Source organism: Rhipicephalus sanguineus, chromosome 8 (assembly GCF_013339695.2).
Source record: "Rhipicephalus sanguineus isolate Rsan-2018 chromosome 8, BIME_Rsan_1.4, whole genome shotgun sequence".
NCBI classification, from domain to species: domain Eukaryota; kingdom Metazoa; phylum Arthropoda; class Arachnida; order Ixodida; family Ixodidae; genus Rhipicephalus; species Rhipicephalus sanguineus.
This window is the reverse complement of record NC_051183.1, coordinates 63909807-63925474: the sequence shown is the minus strand read 5'-3', so window position 1 is coordinate 63925474 and position 15668 is coordinate 63909807. Positions and strand designations below refer to the sequence as shown.

At 46.4% G+C, this 15668-nt stretch overlaps 1 protein-coding gene across 2 annotated transcripts in view; it reads right to left on the bottom strand.

The window, feature by feature from the left end:
• The window catches only part of LOC119402026 (zinc finger protein 346), a 51111-nt gene that overhangs the window by 21800 nt on the left and 13643 nt on the right, over positions 1 to 15668 (bottom strand). Inside the window, exon 1 of one of the 2 annotated variants that reach the window (XM_037669089.2) lies at positions 5448 to 5715. The exons of the other annotated variant lie outside the window; for it this stretch is intronic. The gene's annotated coding sequence lies outside the window, so the exon portion shown is untranslated. Of the gene's footprint in view, positions 1 to 5447; positions 5716 to 15668 lie in introns of those variants that run through there. 2 annotated transcript variants of the gene reach the window in all.

Below are 15668 nucleotides of genomic sequence, written 5' to 3'. Positions count from 1 at the left end.
CAATGTGAGATGAGCAACATTTTGTGCTCAACTGAAGAAGCATTACAAGGTGTCCCAGGAACGAGTTGACAGGGCAAATGCTACATTCAGGCCTGCTCTTGGAGGTGCGCTGTTTGAATTGCGCTAACGACATCTGGACCACTAAAGCGTGATTTTCGTTTAAACGAAGCATTTCCTTGGCACGAAAGAAGCACTACGAAGCTTCTGGAAGTCGATTTCAGCAATCCACATTGAATATTTGCCTTCAGTGTCCCTTTAATGAAAGGCAGAGAGTTTCTCACTGTTTTCTCATAACATGTGTTTCCTCATAACATCACAACCCGCCGCCGCATCTAGTTAGCAGCTGCCCCTGCTTTGAGATGAAGCACTATTTTAGGACATTACTCAACTGGCCTATCTGACTGGTTTCTTGGCATTTGTACTGGAAAACAAAGTGCGAGCGGCTGTATTTGTGGTGACACTCACAGATCAGTGAGACAAATGCAAAGAGTGCAGTCCGCAATCAACAGAAATATATGGCGCACTGGCAGTGGATCGTGGACTGAGCTTTGCCCCTGCCGCTGAGCAGAAGAGCTGAGGGAAAAAAAACTACAGCTTCGAGGAGGAAACCTTTAATTGCCCGTAGCTCCTCAGACACAAGGTTCTCCGCTTAAATTGCTGAGAAAGCAATTTCATTCAAGTTGTAGCCTAACCGCTTACATGAATTTTAAAATAACTTTCAGGGACCTTAAAGGACTCCCGACACTGAAACTGAAACCTCGAGATGTTTGTGTTGTTTGATTGTCCTGTATACATGGGCACTTCTGATCCATTACTAGTGGCAAACGTTAGCCTTAAGATATTTTAACTTGGTTTTAAAGTAAGAGTCAGTGCTCATCTGAGTTGGCAGCACCTCGCCACATCGCCTCTGGTGTGATGTAGAACGAGGCCCCGTGTAACGTTCCACGAGTAAAGTGAATGTTGTCGACGTCACAGGAACAATAAACCCGGCGAGGGCTATTATTCCTCACCTCTCTTGCTCTGTTGTCGGGCTGCTCTCAAGGTAGTTCTGGCTGCTTAGGACAGAAATGCTTTTCTTTTTCCTGAGGGGACACGCGCTTGACAGGCTTTACTCATACCCAATGACCCAAATCGTTCGAATATTTACCGCGCACGGGGGCCCCCGATTTCAAAACTGCGCTTTCAATGTCACCAACACTCAAGTGCACGTGATCTTAGATGCTCCCCCACTGCGGGGCACTAATTTCTTATAGTTTTAGGTGGGCGTTTCAAAGTGACACAAAAGTCGTTGCAATTAACAACACTAGCATTAAAAACACGATACGATGGAGCATTTACGATTCAATTTTGGGATTACCAGACACAACACTACAAATTACAGTAAAAAAGTCACAAACAAAAATGTTGGTGTCAGGGGTCCTTTAAGAAAAGCATTGGCATACTGAATTTGGAACGAAAGATAGCTTTATAGGTTGGTGGTTTTGATAGAAGGGCCAGAGAAAAGGTTATGATGTATTGTCTTATTTTCATCCATTTGTTAATATACCTTCAAGACCCATAGGGCTTTCAGGGAGGCAGATACAATATGAACACAAAACTAAATAGCAACAGCGATGCAAAGGAAAAACAATAGTTCACAGCGACACCACAAAGTGTTCCGTAGCTGCAGACTTGAACAGTTGGTCCTCAGGGGCAGTATGCCAACATACCTGGGTAAACGTGCAGAGCAGCACTGAGAAAGCACAAAGAATGGATGACAGGCTGTACGCAAAGTACCCAGTTATCTGAATTAGACGTGTGAATTAGTATGTGAACAGAAAGCCTCAATTTAGCATAAAAAGCGCTGTTTTCGCACGCCGTACAGGATACCAACTCGCAAACTACATCACTCCAGCATTCTCCTCCGTACGTCTTCTGTGCTGAGGTTCCCTGAAATTCAGAATCCAGTCCCCAGAACGAAGCTACGGTACCTACTAGAGACTGCACCATACACAACAAGAGACAGCGCTGACAGTAGCTGCGGCCGAATTTCACTTAAAGGGGCACTGACACGAACATTTTCAGTTGTTTCTTTTTGCGTCAAATGAAAGGCCAAGCCCTCAAGAGCCTAGAAAATGTACTGCTAAGCATGAGTGCACCCTGAAAAAATAATTACAGTAAGTTTTTTCGGAAGCTAGTTTCGGTTCCTACTGTACCCTGAAGTCACAACACGGCATGAGCTTCTCGTCACATGCTCGCGCAAGATATCGTGGCTCGCGCACCGTGATTCCGTTGGTGATGCACAAGTGGCCATTTTGGAAGCTTTGGTGCCTGACATCATCACAACTAGCCAGACTGCTGCGTGAGGTCACTAGAATTGGTACTGTAGCCTGACGTCAAGCTAGTGTCGATGTCGGTGGGTGCGCCGTGAAAAAATTGGCTTTAATATGAAAATAAAATATCTTACCAGCATTTGCTGAGCCTCACACTTGCTCAGAGCCGTCTCTGTATGCAGGAGATTTATATGACAGTGTAAACACACCCCCGAAAAATGATGTCAGTAACCCCTTTAAAGCTGTTTGCGAGCTTGGTCAGGCCACAATGAATTTACTAGCAGCGTCAGTGGCATCAACTCGATCACCTGAGGAATGTCAAAGTCAGGTGATGCCAAAGGCGGAGCAAGCGGGTAGATGGCCCTGGTACCAACGAAATAAAGAACAGTTGGGCTTGCGCTCTAGTGCTGGAACAAAGTCACATCTCATTTTCACATCCGCTCTACAGTTGTGACCTAAGCATGATTTAAACATGCAACCTTCTAGCATGATCTTCTAATCTCTCACATGCGTGAGTGTCAGCAGGATTGTTTCTTGGGTGGTGCAAACCTGTGTTGCATTGTGGTTGGGGGAGGGGGCAGAGCACTGGTGTAGCTTGGGTGCAAGTGCTGGTGTGGCTTAGAGGAGGGCAAGTGCCCCTTCGGCTCCCCCATACACTTTACATACTTTTCATTCCTATTCAAGACCGTCAATGAAACCAAACACAGCATAAGCAAGCTTGTTGTGATACTGTATTGAAATGCCGTTGTACAGGACATTGTCTGCAGAAATATGACTTTCAGGGCTCGCAGCTCACAACTTTTCTGTGCCAACGCCAATGAATCAGCGGGTTAACCTCCTTATTCTCACAAGTTAAAGTCGAACACTATATGCGCGAAAATCTATGCGACAGAAAATGACTGATGTAACGGAGATGTCGTTGTTTAAGCTACCGTTGAGCAAACTGAATGCCATTCACACAATGGCTTTGGCGACGAATATCTAGTATAGCTGGCAAGACAGCGGCTACTCTGCAATGAAACTGGTGTGATGACAGTGATATGTAATGTAAAGCAATACGTTTTGTAGTACAAAGAGGCATAAAATAATTCTAGAAGTCTAGCATTAATTTTTTTTCTTCTGACGTGTGTGAACGTTCAGTTATTTGCTCTTTCTGTACAGTGCTGGCAGTGAATCACGACATACATCCCGTTCCGGCTTCTTGCTATTGGCCAGTCGGTCATATAGTTTCTGGGCGACACTTTACAGATTTGTGAAACTGAGCGGTCAACCAGGCAATCTGTGTGCACGAAAGCCACTTTCGTCGCTTTCTGCATCCCTATTAGCCGTCGCATGGATTTTCCCGTATATGGGGTTTTGGCTTTAGGGACTTCAAGTTAATTTGGCAACCTGGTGTTTTTTTATGCGTGCCTACATTTAAGCACCACAAAAATTTTTGAAATTCACCCCATTGAAGTGCGGGCGACGTAACTAGGAACCAGGACTGTGCCTCTGCGGTTAGAAGCACAGCGCCTCGGCCACTTAGTCACCACAACGGCTAGCTAGAGTAATGAAAATTAGAAATCTCACCCACAATTCCCTCCTGTCAGAAGAATCATTGCAGTAAAAGATGCGACACACACTGAGCACTCTGTGTACTATTTGTATCACTCATAACTTCACTAACGCTCATGAATATTGATAGCTTGCACGTGACGTCATAGACACTCTACATGGCTCCAACATGGCGGTTTATATTACAGTATAATCAACAGTATATGACATAGTATTGCGACGATTAACCTGCTTAAGTGTGATAATGACGTCGCCGGAATGTCAATGGGCCTCTCTGGATGAATAACGAAGGAACCAGCATGCGATGCAATGATAACACTAATGTGACATCACAAAGTTCGTGTCCAACCATGTTGATGCTCTAACGTGGCTGTTTCAATGACGTCAGTGCAAGCCATCTACTGCACGTAGCAATAGATGGCTTGCACTGATGTCACTGAAACTGCCATGTTGGTGCACTGCATGGTAGAACACAAGTCGTGCTAATGTTACCATTGCATCACTTGTAAGTTCTTTTGTTATTGAAGCACAGAGGCCAATAACAGTGTGGCCGCATCATTATCATATTGGATCGTGTTAAGCACAATGTCATCGTGCTGCTTTTACATCATCAAAGCCACCATGTTGGTGAACCAGTACGTTATGAAGCTGCGTCCACGACGTCATGTGCCAGCTATCTATAACCAACTTCGTTCAACATGGTTATGTTGAACATTGCTACGTTTAGTTTTTAGCAGCGTGTGTGATCTTATCCCGAGTTCTTTTTTTTTTTTTCGTCCTTAGTTATGGAGCGGGTCCAACCACTGGTAAGCAATGCCCAAGAGTTAATTGAGAGACCCAAATTAGGGACTTTTGAATATTACAGACGGCTTCTAAGGCACAAGAGCGGCTTTTTTCAGCCGTTTCTTCGCAAATGTGAAACCACCAACAGCCTGAAATAAGATTATATTTACGCGAAATCATAACCACGTCCGACAATCTGAACTAGTTCACTACGAAACCGTGTCAGGAGTGCTAGTCACTACTGTGTTTGCATTGATGACGTGAACTTCATGCAAGTAACGTTAGCTTTGCGGCAAGTGGTCCCATTTGCATTAGGCTACTATATGGGGAACCAGCACCACCGCTAGGTGTTGCACTCTGCAAGGCTGACAATTGAGGAAAAACACACGGCACTGATGATTAGCTTGGTGGGGCAAAAAGCTCATGCATTCAACTTTCGGCAGTGCATAACACCGCCATGGTTCCAAATGCGTACTTGACGCCGGCGCTAGGATAAACACGCGAGCGTGCGTACAGAAATTCTCGAATGCCCGCAGTAAAGGCGTAAACTGGGGGAGGGGGGCTGTATGTTCCGTGTACGAATCAGAACGGTGCGGAAATCGCAGTTATACGAACACTGCTTACGACAATAATGAAGGGAAGATCGTTGCGAGGCAGTGGTGGGCTTACTTGAAAGGTTGTTCACACCGTTTCTAGTTAGAACTCGCGTATCGCACAGGGAGGACAGTTGGCCCTAGCCAAAACACCAAGCACAATAGAAATTATTTTAGCGAAATATCGTGCGAGTTAAGCACTTACCTTGGCTGCAGATTTTTCGAATGCCGGCGAAATCGTTCTATACCACGCACACGCAGCCTCTCCTCACCGCCGGTAGTGTTTACTTTCGACAGGCCCCCGACTCCGGAGTCGTTGAACCGCTCGAGCTCGCTCAATTCGATAGCGCCGGTCTTTCGTGTCTTGGTAATGAAACGGAACAACGTATTTAGGATGAGATCGTAAGGTTTTACCGCAACATGCAAAGCGCGGTGAGCCCTTCGGCGCCGCCGAGTTGCTGTGCCGCTCGCTGCAGCGCTGGTTACGCTTGTGGCCTCCGAGATCCACGGCGTAAGCGCTGCTCATAGACAAATGACCATTGCTGCCATTGCTTCTAAAAACAGCTAGCGCAATCTCTCGGCCATCTACGCGTGTGATCTCAATCTGTGCGTGATTGCCCCCGAGATTACAACGTACATTTTTTTTTGTGTGTTCCTATCTTTATATTGGTGACGAAAAAATTTTCTGTAGACGTGTAAGAAAAAAACACCGTGCACCTGTGTGACACCCATAAACCTAGTCATAACCAAGGAAGTTCGATTTTTTCTAAACTCCTTGGTCATAACTAGCTATTGATAATATTTAAGGCACCTAAGGAGGTTTTAAAAAATTGCTGGAATGATAATTATGCCTCAAGAGTAAAGCTTTACCCACCCTAATATGGCGGCGGCCTCCGCCATCTTAGTAGGGTCAGGTTAAAACGTTAGCGTTCACCGAAGATAAGGGAGCGTTTTCCTACTAAGCCCTACAAGTTTAATGTGGCAAATCTTTCCGGAGAGATATTGCTCAATGTGTGTCTCTACGTTACTGATTTTCTCAAGAACCCTTAATCTCGGCAAATATCATTGGAGCTCAAATCATGAACGCCTACAGGGGCGTAGCCAAGGGGGGGGTTGGGGGGGTTCAAACCCCCCCCCCCCCCGAAATTTTTCAGTTTTGCTTGCGTATATAGGCACGCACACATACAAACGCACGCACGAACATACATAAAGTATGGTTGAACCCCCCCCCCCGAAAAAAATTTCTGGCTACGCCCCTGAACGCCTATCTCTTATTTTAGCATTTGCCTACCGTTTACAATGACAGCACGAAAAAAACTTTATTTTAAGCGGGAACGACCCGAAAAGTACATGTTTTCGAGGTAAGAGGTGTGTAAACACCGGCTTCACTTTAGCCGGTAAGGCAATGCGGACGCCTACGCTCCAGTATATATATATATATATATATATATATATATATATATATATATATATATATATAATCTCCTTCTTAGAGTGTATTATAATATTCTAGTATTCTAGTACACTCTAGCCCAAGGAGGTTAAAAAATATTGGTGGAGCGGCGATTATTGCGCAAGAGTGAAGCCGTACCCACCAAAAGATGGCGGCTGCGCCCGCCATCTTAGGAGGGGCACAATAAATCACCGGCAATTGCCGAAGGAAAGCAAGCGTTCCCCGCGCACGCCAGGCGAGTTTAATATGGCAACTTTCGCGGGGCAGATACTGCTCCAAGTTTGTATTTGCGGTACTAGTCTTCGTTAGTAAGCCTCAGAGTCATGGCAAATTTTATTGGGAATCAATCGCCAGTACTCCACTCGACGGGTTACTCTTGTCGGCCACAACGATCTTTTATTTTATAATTAACGTAGTATTTACACTAACAGATCAAAGCCATTTGATCTCTAAGTAGGCACCACCAGAAAAGAGCATGTTTCCGAGCTCTTTGGTGGGCAGAAGCTGGCTTCACTTTTGCTGGCAGGGCATAGCTAGAGCTTCCACTCCAGAATATTTTTTTAAAACCTCCTTGCTCTAGTCTTGTAGACAAATGATGACTGCTTCTAAAAACAGTTAGCGCCATCTCTCGGCCACCTAGGCGCTTGACATATTGCCTCCGAGATAGCACTGCCATAATTTTTCTTTTCTCTGGTTTTAGCGAAGAAAATTCTCTTGTCGGCTACAGCGGGTCACATTTATGTGACACCTTTAAATTTAGTAATAACTAGCTGATTATAAATATTTAAGGCACGCAAGGTTGTGCGAAAACTCCTGGAGTGGAGGTCACTCATGCCCGCCTAAGTGTCGAGGTGAAGCCTCGAAAACTTGGCCGCCGGCCATCTTGTTCAGGGCAAAAGAAAGCGGCAAGTGCCCGAAACAGTGTCTAAATTTCCGCAGCCCTCCACCACGGCGTGCTGCGCTGCGCGGCACACGAGATGACTCCAGAGAACTCTTACGTCCATGTATTTTTTAAAGGTAGTACAAACTCCTCCTCTCAGGGCCGTTTCCTCCTCGCCCGTCACTCTCAGCCGCCGTCAGCGTGCGAGACTCGCAAGGCGAGACCGGCTCGCATAGGCCTCCAACGCTCAAGTTTGCGCAGCGCCATCCGCCGCCCCAGCGGAGAGAGGGCAAAACTCCGGTAGCTGGGACGGGTCGCTCTTGCTTGGTTTTCCCATCGCGCGCGCGGAGAACGTGCTCCCTGGGGCTTTTATCTCGCATTTTTCACGCTATGGGTGCCGTTCCTTCGTCGTACTCGAAAGCAGACACGCAGTCCTGCTGCATTGTGAACTGTCACAAAAGTTTAAAAATGTCGAAGAGCCGAAAACTTCCTGTCATGTTCTACCGTTTCCAATGCAAGCAGTCCGAGGAGCAGAGGCGTCAAGAGTGGATTATGGCAGTTAGCCGCGATGCTTTCGCGGTCTTGTCACCGTGAAGCAGTTTCTGTCGTACACAGTATTACGAACTATTAACGGGGAGAAACGCGATGATCGTGCTCATTTGAAAGGGAAGTGCGTTTGTGAACCGAAGTTACAACAAATAGACAGCCGCTGTACGTTTCGAGATTGCGCGCTGGCTTTCCGAGTCAACCATTTGTAATGTTACAGCAGCGGAGCATTTGGGCTTATTACACCACAGTTTAAATAACGTACCGTGAGTACTAAGTGTTTAATTCAGCTGATTGCGGTACATTTCCCGTCGCGGCTCCCTGTAAACAGAATTAAGATGTATGTTTGCACTGAGCGTTTATATTGGCCTTGCATGCGACACGCCGTGATTGCTTAGAAGGCTGAAGTGTTGCGCTGCTAAAATCGCGGTCATGGGTTCGATTCATGCATACAGCAGCTGCATTTCGATGGGAGCGAAATGCACTAACACCGGCGTACTTAGATTTACGTACACGTTAAAGAAACCCAGGTGGCCGAAATTAATCCGAATTAATCCACCACGGCGTGCCTCGTATTAATGTCATGCGTTCGGCACGTAATAAAAAGCCTTGCATGCCGCTTTGGAAACGAGCTGAAAAAAGAACCAAGGTGGCAATTAAATTTTCGATGGCTTCGCGAATTCAGATGCGCTTATTATTGGGCACAAATCTCGGCATAATAATAAACATGCGCGATCCCAGTGGGTATTGTATAGTATCAGGGGCGTAGCCAGAAATTTTTTCGGGGGGGGGGGGGGTCCAACCATACTTTATGTATGTTTGTGCGTGCGTTTGTATGTGTGCGTGTACATATACGCAAGCAAAATTGAAAATTTTCGGGGAGGGTTTGAACCACCCCTACCCCCCCTTGGCTACGCCCCTGTATAGTATGATGCTGACCAAGCGAGCTGTCGAAACAACCAAAGCGACATTGGAATAAGCGAACACGGTGCGTGATCAGACGTCGATATTATTCGAAATGAATCACGCCTCTGCAAGAAACATGCATCGTCGAAGTGGGCATGAAATATCTATTTATTTTTTGTTTCCGTATATCATTATGCTGTCAAAGGGAGCTCTAAAAAAATCCAAGGCGACATTAAACTTGCGATCCGACGTTGTTATCATTCGATGCAAACCTCGGCAAAAGTGAAACTCCCACGAAACTGAACACTGCGCATTGCGATGCAGCCAGTGACTCAACAGGGCAGATGTAAATTTATGCTCTTCACAATGAGCTCATAATAAATTTAAAGCCGCACGACAAACTTGGCATCCAAGCAATTGAAAAGTTATCAATAGAAAACGCACGCGAAAGCGTGCTGGATGGTTGCTGACAGCTCCGAGTATACACGACTGCCGCAACGAATGTGCGTTTTACCGGTAACATAATTACAGAACTCGCGCAGTCACCTCCCTACTCATGTCAAAGAAATGCGCCCGTTCAGCATCTGCACGCGCTCGCACTAACAGCATCGCCCTTGACGACCTGCTCTGTCCCGAAAAGGTGGTCGATCAACCGTCCTCCTCTGGTAAGATTCCCACCGTTAAAACGTTTCTTTCCATATCTGGGATCTTTCTAAACCTTCAGAGCAAGCGACACGTGAAGCTGCACGTGCACGGCGAGCAGAGAACAGCGCGTGCAGGGTGCCTGAACGTGCGGAGACAGCGCAGTCAAAAGGCTGGTGTGGGGACAGGAGCGACCGGTTTTCGCAAGAAAGGCGGCGAAACGCGTGCGACGCAGCGCCCCCTGGCCGAGCTTGGGAGGCCTATGCGGCGCGTCGAAGCGCTTGCCTGAAACGCGATAATTCTGCGCGCAGATTCACAAAGCTGTTCGTAGGTAAGATGTGTAGTAAAAATACTTTGTGGTTGGTCGGTACCTTATCTAGCATTTTGTAAAAGCAACAAATCGCACACTGGTGCACGTACGTAAGAAACCCCATTGCGACATCTTACGAGCGAACAGCTTTCTGGATCTAGGGCCTGTTTTGACAACGTGAAAAACCTAGCATTTGCGCATTTATAATTGAGTTCATAAGTGCGGGATGCGTCGCTCACACCACGCAAACAAGAGGCAGAACATGTTAACGTAATCGTAGGAAGTCTTTCCTGCTGCCGTTTTTCTTTTCGGATACCGTGGTGTTTGTTGACTACAGACGCGTTTCGGAAAATCAAGCTAAATCACTGAGAAACGCGGATTAATTAGAAATACATAAAAAACCGACAACACGAAGAATAAAAAACGCTTTCCCCCGCTTCAAATAAGCATATAGTTCAGAGAAAAAATAATTAGAGGGTTAGAAAACAAACATGCGTTTAAAATTATAGTTTGCAGACGGACAGCGTCACAGCATATTGCTATGTAAACTGCGCTCATCAATCGATGCTACGTACGTGCCGTGTCTTCTTTTTTTTTTATCGTACACATTTCATCACAACCCTCGATATATGAACTTTGGCAACATGAACGCTAAAAAAAAAAGAAACTCCGGCTTTCCCAGAGTAAGTTTTGAACGACTTGCGGCAAAGGAATTTTGTAAAATCTACGGGCTGCGCCAGGGCTGAGAGAGAAAGCAGAGCTCTTTCAAAAATATCTTCCTACGTTGCAGCAATTTTTCTCAATATGATTAGGAAATTGCGAACACTAAGGATTTCGCTGTAATTACTGTCGGCAGATTCAGGTACTGGTGTCCAGTACGAGAGAGCTAAAAATTTCACCATCTCCCACTAAAGGGAACTATGTGTGGATGCGAAGGCGCGCATGGGTCGACTTAGAGTTCCGTTCATCACGGGCACCTTGCCCGATGTTAACGCGTCCTTGCATGTGGAGCACACCATGCATTCACTGTAGTTGCTGTTGCAGTTACTCGTCCCGAACTCTTGATGGAGCACGCCACGCGGGTTCATCGCGCGTCTGCAGAATCTCGTTCCCCGACGCCATCACGTGATTGCTGAGAGAGTGTAAGAGGGAGAGGCCACAGCGTCTTACCCAGTCCCTTACACAGGCCCGAACGCGCTAGCGCGTGCAAGCACACGTGGTGTCTGCGTTACGCCAAGGTAGAACAGCATACGGCAGCCCGGCGTGTTTTTTTTTTGCGGGGGGGGGGGGGGGGAAGGGTGGGACTTGCTGAAGGCCTTAATGGACTATTATATAAAGACATATTTTCAGTATTTATTTTCAGTAAAACACCCCCTCCATCAGAATTTCGGAAGGGGGTGGGCGGGGGCGGGCCTCTAGCACTCTCCCCCCCCCCCCCCTCTAGCTACGGACCTGACTCGGTTACAACATAACAGAACATTCCAGCTCTGCCCAAAGCCATCACTGCCCCTCCTCCCACAAATAATTTGCATAAATGCCCGATCTATAATAGTGCTTAACCGTTTTTTTTTTTTTTTTTTGACACATGCACTTCACGAGTGTTGCAGGTAGTTGACTTTTCCATGCAGTCTGCAGACGCACGTACGTTTGTGTCGCTGGTTTTAGGTAGTATACACAGCTAATGAAATCGACACACAATTAAGCAAACAAAAACACAGGGTTGTGGTTTCTCAACTGTAGTCTAATGACTTCTCACTTAGATTGAAAGGAATTAAAGGGAACGAAAAATCACCCTTTCCGGAAAGTCGGTGGGATCTGAACCCACAACCTTCGCATTACGCGTCCGATGCTCCACCATTTGAGCTACAACGGAGGGCGATCTCTCGCCCACTTTATGTAATGTATTTATTCATGTGTGCTTATTACCCGCTAGTTTTAGAAAACTTGAAGGTTCTGCCCTTCGGTAAAAAATTGCTGTTTTTGTGATATATGTACGAACAATGCGGGTTGTTGACTTTCCCACAAAGAGGCACGTTTGTGTCGCTGGTTTTGGGTCGGAAACTTGAATGTCCTGACAAATTTTTTCAGGGTCTCTGGCATCGTTATTCCGCAAAACTTGATGTTTTAGTTAGTAACGACGACCCTTTCACTCCCACTATGCGTGCTGTTTACATTAGCCGAGAAAAAGTGCTTACGGTTGGATCGGAAACCACCTAGCACGACTCTCATTCACAGGTGAAGGACAGGCGCGCCGCGGTTTCGTGGGCGTAGCTGTATTCTTAGATTGTAACCTATAGTCGGATACAGTGCTGGGCAGTATCGAAGATACATGTATCTTCGATACTATCTTAGATACTTTTAGGGGCGAAGCTCCTTAAGGCGGCACCCGTTCGTCCCTCGTAGTCGTAGTCGTAGTAGTCGTAGTGCGTAACCAGTCTTACGCTTTGACCTCCAAGGTGGTGCCGGTGGGAGATTTTTCCTGTGCGTTGTTGAACAATAAAAAATTCGCAGCGTGCGCGTTAACTAAAAGCCGAATTCTTCTGTCTCTCATTCCCCATTAGCAGCCATTGGCATGTTCCAGTAGGAAACGTTAGTAGAAGTAGAAGTGTAAGTGTTAGCTAAAAGCCGACTTCTTCTGTCTCTCATTCCCATTAGCAGCCATTGTTTACTTCCAAGGTAGTGCCTGGTGAGATTTCTCCTGTGCGTGATTAAACAATAAAAATTTTGTTCAAAACGCTGTTGATTGATGAAATAAACCAACGAAAGACGCCAGATGTTTTGTAAAAGCAAAACGAAAGAAGGCCAGATGTTTCTAAAGCAAAACGAAAAGACGCCAGCTGCTTAACGAAAGACGCCAGATGTTTTCTAAAGCAATGGTTTTCTAAACAATGAAAATTCACAGCGTACATGTAAAATTAAAGTGAGCTGCAAGTCGTCATAACTCATTGAACCTTTAGTATAAACGCGCCCGATCTCACGTCGGTGATGATGTACTGGGCAGAATTCACGGAAGATTCACAGTTTACCGATGAACCTCCGCAGCTTCGCCCACTCATCATCATTCACTCCGTGGATATGCTGTGATTTTTTTAACGCGGTAGCGTTAGAGAGCTCGTGTCGCAGAAATTCCGCTGTCGGCGTCGGCACCGTTGTTGTGAGCGAAAAATCATCCGTGAGCGAAAAATCGAGAAAGTAGCAAATAAAATAAACGATAAAATCTTCGGTCCCAATGAGGATCGAACCCAGGCCGTTCGCGTGGCAAGCAGGTGTCTTACCACAAAGCCACGATGTTGCTTACAGCTGCTTCGGACAAAAACACTACATAAATGCCATGTAGTAGAAGGAGTCTCCTTAAAGGCCAACTCCGGCGATTTTTCGAGGTCGATGGATCTCAATGAAATTCGCTGGGTACGTTCCTTTGCACGTTTCCGTCATTTATGCCAAATTACAGGCTTGAGACATGCGCAGATTGTTTGCAAATGAATTTTAAAGATTCTCTGCAAACGCCCTCCTGGCTTCCCACAATTATTGGCAACATTGTGTCCGTGACGTCAGTATTGGGAAGGCGGCGGAAGTGACGCAGCCGAGGGCACCGCTAACTTCGGCGCTTCGGCCGCTACAGCGAGCATCTGCTGTGCACAAGGCGACAGACAGCGTTGGTTTGGCCGGCGCTTCGCTGGTCATCCCGGCTGTTACAGTTTTCATACTCCGCGCCGGCGTGACCGGCATGCCTTGCACGACTTCCGGTTCGTTCTTAACAACGTCTACGTCATACGTAGACAGTACACTCGGTTGGGTTTCGGTTTCAGTTTTGCGCTTTTTGCCTATTTAAAATTATTCTCCAATTTGCCGAGTATTTCTGCTATCGGGCCCGTAACAAGAGCGTCTCAGGAACATAAAAGCACCATTACTTTAACATGGCCAAAAAATCGCCGGAGTTGGCCTTTAACGCATTTTGTTCGGCAGGTGTCACGACGAAAACGAGCCCATACGGTAGGCGCATTCGCGAGGCCATCAAACTACGTCGAAAAACGCCGGGATAGTGCAGCCATCGCCGCTAAATACACACACGAGCTTTCAAACAGCTCTAAAAATGGACAACTATGTCCATCTAGAGGAAAACATATCAAGCCAACGCAGCAAACGCTAGATAATGTGCTGCCATCTGTGAGGCATTGTGAGAAATATGTCTCGACTTTTCATGGCATCCGAGAGGGCCGGCGCGCGGCGTATATCTTGGAGGCCATATGCGACTCTTGCTTTAGATCGAAAGCCTGTAAAATTCGCGCGCGTGCGTGCGTGTGTGAGTGTAGCAATACACATTAATAAGTATGCACTTAGTGGTTGAAGTGCGCACTAGGGGCCGGATTTCGCTGTCGCGTTCAACTCTTAAAGGCGAAGCTTAAGGGTCCCCCAATTTTTTGGATATCTTGTATCTGTATCGCGATACGTCGCGCAAAACAAGTATCTGTATCTGTAGTTCCGATACATTGAAGAATGTATCGTGTATCTTAAGATACAAGATACTGCGATCGCACCACCACCGTGCGAAGCAATAAACGTTGGCTGAGCTCGAGCTTCTCAAGCTGATGCTGCTGCCACTAATTCACCGGAATAAAACTAAAGGCAGTGACGTTATTTTATCTTTCCGCACGAGTTTGCCAGCGAGGATAGGCGATGAGCGTCCCTATATATTGCTTGAGCAGAGGTACGAGGTGGCGCTCGCGTCGTCTCGACAGATAAGCGCGCGAACGTCTGCGCCCAGCCGAACTTTTGTTTAATCGTTTTTTTTTTTTTTTTAGTTTTGTCAGTGCCATGACACTTGGCACTTAGCCACTCTCCTGTGCCGCGTCTTTCAATGCGTGCGGCGTCTTTCGCACACATGCTGATGCCGCTGTAAAGTCATTATCGAAGTTCCTCTTGTGTGATCCTTCGTTACGAAGTCTAAAGAATGCAAGAATGGCGGGTTGCTTTGCCTCTCGTGGCTTTCACACTTAAACGATTTGAAGGATCTCGTGAATGTAGAGAGAGAGAAAGAATAAGGTTGAAAGGCAGGGAGGTTAACCAGGGCTGAGCCCGGTAGGCTACCCTGCACTGGGGAAGGGGGGAGGGGTTAGAGAGAGGAGGAGAGAAAAGTCACTGTTGCCGTCGACGTAACGGCTGTTTTGCGCTTGACACCACAGGCAGTCAGTCAGTCCCGTGGCTGAAAACAGAGCAGCGCCTTTGTTGCCTTATGCAACTTGTATGCGCGGTCCCATGCAACCAAAAATCTTGTCGATGGTGAAGTCATGGTCGTGCTGCTAGTGTTCTCAAACAAAAGACTTCTGAAGGCTTGCGAGAACTGGAGTGATCAAATGTGCCGATGCTGGATTTAACAGAACACGCATTCACCTAACAGATGCTATCTTGGCTTACGTCTGTCTTTCTTTCATTCAGAGTTTTTAAAATCATAATTTGATTGTTAGCAGAAGTTCTTTCTTAGCTGTCCTTCTTTTCCATCCCGTACATTACCTATGTCTCTATCTTGTTTTTTTTTTTTCTGCCGGTCTGCTTACTGCAATATGCCTTTAACGTGCTGCCAATGTAAGCTCACTGCTTTATTCCTAGTTTTAACTGTCTGCGTCACTTTTGCCGTTGTTCTTCTACAAGTGGAATATAAGTTTATATACTTATATTCCACTTGAATTTA